This window comes from Arachis hypogaea, chromosome 6, assembly GCF_003086295.3.
Source record: "Arachis hypogaea cultivar Tifrunner chromosome 6, arahy.Tifrunner.gnm2.J5K5, whole genome shotgun sequence".
Lineage (NCBI taxonomy): Eukaryota > Viridiplantae > Streptophyta > Magnoliopsida > Fabales > Fabaceae > Arachis > Arachis hypogaea.
The window spans coordinates 29,380,312-29,386,311 of NC_092041.1; positions in this window are offsets into that span (position 1 = coordinate 29,380,312).

Below are 6,000 nucleotides of genomic sequence, written 5' to 3' on the forward strand. Positions count from 1 at the left end.
TGATATTAGTATTAATAAAAAAATAACATATCATTTTAAAGAAAGATTAGTAAAATGATGCCATTTGTATATATTAAATTTATTAACTGAACATTGCAACTTTGTTATGTAACGTGGTTAAATTGAAATGAAGCCAAAAATTAGTGATAATTTCACATTGAGTTTTAAATCATTTTTTTATAATATACGATTCTCATGGAAGACTTAAGTTTAATAAAAATAGAAAAAAAGATAAATTTGTACAAATATAAATAAGGTCATATGGTATGATCCACAAGTACAGAAAACACAATATAAGAAAACATATATTTGTACTCTCAAGAATAATATATGCATGAAAGAGTGAATATATTATTGAGAAACATAAGGATTATCTCAATTATATTGAGATACTTATTTTAGAGAATATTAATACTAGAGTTTTTTATTTATATTTTTCTATTTTATATTTTTTTATTTTTTATTTTACAATATATTATTAGCATGAAGTTTTGATGAAAATTCAAAAAGACACATCTAATAAATTTATATTATTATGTCAAAACTCTCTCATTTTAAATTTAATACTCTTAATATATATGGATAGAATTACTTATCATGGATATTAGATACTAAAATTTATCTTGATTTAATGGATCTTGGAGATATCATTAATGCTGATAATAAAGCATTCAAAAAGAATAAAACTAAAGTCATGATCTTTCTTTGTCAATGATGAAGGACTGAAAAACAAATATCTCACATTAAAATATTCTAAAGATATGTGGAAGAACATTAAAGAAAGGTATAATCATCAAAAGATAGTGATATTTTCTCATGCTCGATATGAATGGACATATTTGTGTTTACAGGATTTTAAATCCATAAATAAATAGAATTCAACAATGTTTTGAATGACCTCATGAATGAAATTATGTGAAAAAACGATAATTGATAATAATATAGAAAAAAATTTCTCGACCTTCCATACCTTGAATGTGCTCCTGCAGCAGCAGTATTGAGAAAAATAATTTAAAAAATATTCCGATATAATTTCTTGCTTTTTTGTTACTGAACAAAATAATGAATTACTCTTAAAAAATCATGAAGCGTGCTCAGCTGGGACTACCCCATTTTTGAAGCAAATACGGTAAATCATAACGCTATAAGAGGTAAATAATAAAACTTTGGTAAGAAGAAAAATTTTCCAAGAAGCAATTTCACTAGATGTGGGATAAATATTTTCGTTGTAATGAAAAAGGTCATTGGTCCCATACCTGTCGTACCCTAAGACATTTAATTGATCTTTATCAAGAATTTTTAAAGAAAGATGACAAAAAAAGAGACAAATTTTGTTTCAAAAGATGTTGTTAAAAATTACACCACTCATTATGAAGTATCTGATTTCTTTGAGGATCCTGAAAAAAACATTAGTCATTTAATCAACGATGAAAAAGTTTAATATTCGGATTTATTATTTTTCTAAGTACTTATGTCATAAAATAATAAAAAAAACTTTTTGTTAAGTTTTTTTTCTATGCATTTGAATTTTAAGTATAATGTATATAAATAATGCTTAATAAAATATTAATGTTTATGTTTCATTAATTACATAATATTAATCAAGACCATTAAAGCAATATCTAAGTAATTAGCAATCTAACAAGACAATATATGGATCTAATTCTATTCTAGAACTAATTAAGCAACTAAAACTAACTAAAGCAAGAATTGAGTAATTAGATTTTGGATTTTCAAATATGAATTGCAAAAGAACTCTTAGTTAAGGCATAGGAATTGAGATCACTATCCTTATCTAATAACCATATATTGACAATTATGAGGGACCAACCCCATCAAGTCTACTTCTATGCTTGAAGTATGTCAAATAGACTTGATCAACATCAATCCATAAGTCCCAACCTAGCTACTAATTAACTTAGTAGTAGACTAGTGTTAATGAGTATCAAATTGACCATCAAAGATTCATAAATCACCATTTCAATTAGACCCAATGACTCAAGGTCACTTAATTCCCTTAACCTAGACCAAGAGTATAAGAAACTACTCCATAACTCATGAAAATATTTTGTCAAACATTTGATGTGCAATAGTCAAAGACATAACTAAATTGCAAAAGTAAATAGAAATTAAAACTACTAACTAACAATTATCAACAATAGCAACTCAACTAAAACTATAACACATAAAAACCTCAATGTATTAATGAGAATTCAAAATTAACAAGGTACACAAAATAAGAAATAAGAGAAAACTAAGGAAAAGAATATAACACTAGCAAAGAAATTAAGCAAAATTAGAACTAGAGAAACTAAAATTAAGAATATAAAACTAGAACTAACAAGCTCCAATTCAGAAATTAAAGCAAAAGACAATCAAAGAGCACTAAAACTTAGAGAGAAGTACGAATTTTTCTCTCTAGAAGAACTAAGAACCAAAATTAGCTAAATTAAGTCCTCATGTGTGTATGCTTGGTTGCCTTCCTTCCCCCTCCAATCTTGGCCTTTCTCCCTTCAGAATTAGTTTGAATTGGGCCCAAGAGAGGTCCATAAATCGCTGGCACGTGCAATTTTAATGAGATCACGCGCTGCATGTTATGCGTATGCGCGAGCCACGCGTACGTGTAAGTCGAACTTTGCAGATGTCATGTGTACGCGCGAGAACCAGCTTTTCAAAACTTCTATTCTTCATGTTCCTTCCATTTTTACATGCTTCCTTTCCATCCTCTAAGCCATTCTTGTCATATAGATCTTGAAATCACTTAGCAAACGCATCACGGCATTGAATGGTAATAGAAGAGGATTAAAAATTAGCATTTTTTCTGGTCCTAAGAAGCATGTTTTGAACTATAAGACACAATTAGGAAAAAAATCATAAAAATATGTAATTTATATGAATAAGTGTGAAAAGAATTGATGAAACCCTCCAAATTTAACACAAGATAAACTCTAAAATTAGGGTTTATCAATATCTCTATTCTAAGTTTTTTGATCATTTGTTCCTTTCATCGGGCTTCTAGTTATACTATTTCTTGATTATATATTATTGTATGGAGCTTTAGAACTGTCGTAATGCTTTATCGCCTTTGCTTCACGGCTATAGGGTGAAGCTTAATGTGATAGGGTGTTACAATGGCCATGCACTAGGTCCATTATTTCCATGGCGTTATGCTCAGATGGCTCCCATTGTGGTAGTTTCATGTGGTTTTGGAAGGCCCCCTATAAGAAAATATAGACAAATTTATCCAAACCCTAAAAAACTAAGAAAAAATTTTAAATTGCGCTTCTACCCTAACATAATCACTCTCAAATTCTAACCCTATCACATTCCCATTCTCCAATCCTCTTCACCTTCTTCCACAATGGAAACCACCTCCTTCAGATGCTCGAAATCTAAATAATACCGAAAAGAATGAAAGATGGCAGTGTAGTAAGTTTATAGAGAGAGAGAATGGTGTCGTCAGCGAAGATGCAAGAGCAAATATTGGAGATCAACTTGATCTGTCTCCACGTGGAGGCTCCAAATCTATGCCCCCACATGGATCAACTCCTCCACTAAGCTCGAACCTGAGTTGACAAGGGCAGCAGCCACAACCCTACCTGGAACGCCAAGTTCCTTACTAGCGACACCTATGAAATCTCTGATGCCATCTATGTCGTCGGCAGCTTTCGCGACCACCTCATCAGCATTGTCCTATTCCTCGTTAGTAACATCTTCAGCTCTCCGGCCGATCCCAACACCGCCAGAACACCTTGCTTTAGCCTCTAACTTCCCAGTGATGCACAAGGTCTCGATGACAGAGTACCGCAACCTCATGGGAATGAAGATAAAGAACCACCAGAGGAAGCAAAATCAAAGACTGTGGAAGCAACATTGAAGGAGTGGAATGGGGTGAGGGTTCCACCGTGCATTGGTATCTAAATGCCATCAACCAGAAGTTGCAATACTTCCTTCCACCACGACTTCCTCTTCTTGTTCTGGAACCGCCACACAACATCGCACTCGTCGGCTGCAAATCCATTCACCGGAGTTTGGTACTCAAAGAGAGATTGAGAAATTGGGGGTGGTGAAGAGGATTGGAGAACGAGGATGTGGTAGGGTTAGAATTTGAGAGTGAACTCTAATGAGATTAATTTTGGGTATCACTTTTAGCTTCTACAGTAAATAAAATGAAATGATTTAAAATTGAAATTTGCATTGGATATCATCTTTGAAATGATACTGATATCAGTAAGGAAATACTGTAACACCCTAATTAGCCTAAGATTTACCTCGCGTCGTAAAGTAAAGGTTAATCAAAGGTTACAATAGTTCTAAGCTCATACATATAATATATAGAAAGAATTAATATTATCTAGAAGCCCGATGAAGGATATAGCTCAAAAATAGGATTTAAAAAGCACAAAACATACTCACAAAGCTACTAACTTAAAGCACAAAATATAGATATAATATAACAAAAGATAAGAGTATAATAGTATAAGAATCTAGCCATGGCTCGCGGAGTTTAAGCCGGCTAGTTATATACAGATCATACAGAAGTTGAAAGTTAAAAACAACTTAGACAAGTTTTTCTCTCAAAGTAATGCCTCTAGGCAAAAGTAAAATACAAAAGATAAGAGACATATACAAAATAAACAAAAGACATCCAAAACAGAATGAAGATCCTCCACTCTGTCACCACCAAAATAACTCACCGAGGTGGATTGTGACCTACATCTGAAAAGAACAACAGAAATATGGTATGAGAACCGGAGGTTCTCAATATGGTAACAGTGCCCAGTGATGTAAGATAAGACCCCAGGACGCCAAAGGCAATCCTAGAACTTCATATCCATCACAAGATTCATCTTAAAGCATAACTAAAACGGTAAAGCATCAATTTAAAACTATAACATAATAAAAGGGTAATTTAACTTAGAGGGTTTTCTAGTCTAACAGATCTCTGCTGTCCCACAGCCTTTACCAACCTATCATCCATGTGATCCCATCACCGTCGCCTTTCGAACCTCCTCAATCCCAGTAGAAAACACAGATAATTTCAATGCAATTAAAACACAAGTATTGGCATGTAAGGCAAGTAATTCAAGTAAGCAATTAGGCATGCTATACAATTAGGCAAGCAATTACAAGTCGGCAAAGCAAACAAACATATAGAAGATGCACATGATGAATGCCTATCCTACTGGCTGTGATATCAAATTGTTGGTTCAACTGCCAAATCGACACATCTCTAAGGAGATGTCGCCCTTCGAAATCATCATTGGAACCCCCGAGATATGGTGCTCAAAACACCGTCTAGGATTTTGTGCCTGCACACTCATTTGATCCGAAGGGATGCGAGCGGGATACTCTTGTCACAGACCTCACATCTTAACATAATCGGGATTAACCACCATCCTTACGCCGTCGCCGCTACCACGATAGGCGGGATTAACCACCGTCCCTGTCAAGTGCATAGCGTCTCAACAATCTCAGTATAAAACAGTAGTTCAGTAGTTTTCAGAAAATATTTTCAGTATATTATGGATCCATCATTTCAATTCGAGTCCTTGACTCATCTCAACTACTGGCAATTCATATTTCTATTTCGAACTCATTAGTTCGTCAGTTTCTCGATTCAGGAATCTTTCTCCCTTCTCATTCCACCATACCCATCCTCAGTACACCAGAAACCTAAGCCTTCATCCTCTAACTTTTCAAATTAATACCAAATTCAATCTCCTAGGATCTTTCCCATGTTTTAATGTTCGATATTAAGCCCAAGAGTCTTAATTAGGTGTCACAGAAATATACAAATTTGTTGGAAAGGTAAAATAGTTTAAAAATAAAGTTTAAGTTGTAAAACAGCGCATGTGCGTACACACAGGGGTGTGCGTGCGCACGCCCAAAGAGATTTTTAAAACGTGTGCGTACGTATAGAGGTGTGCGTACGCACAAGTAAAAAATTTCACAACTATGTTCGCTCGCACAAGGTGTGCTAGCGCCCTCAACAGACTG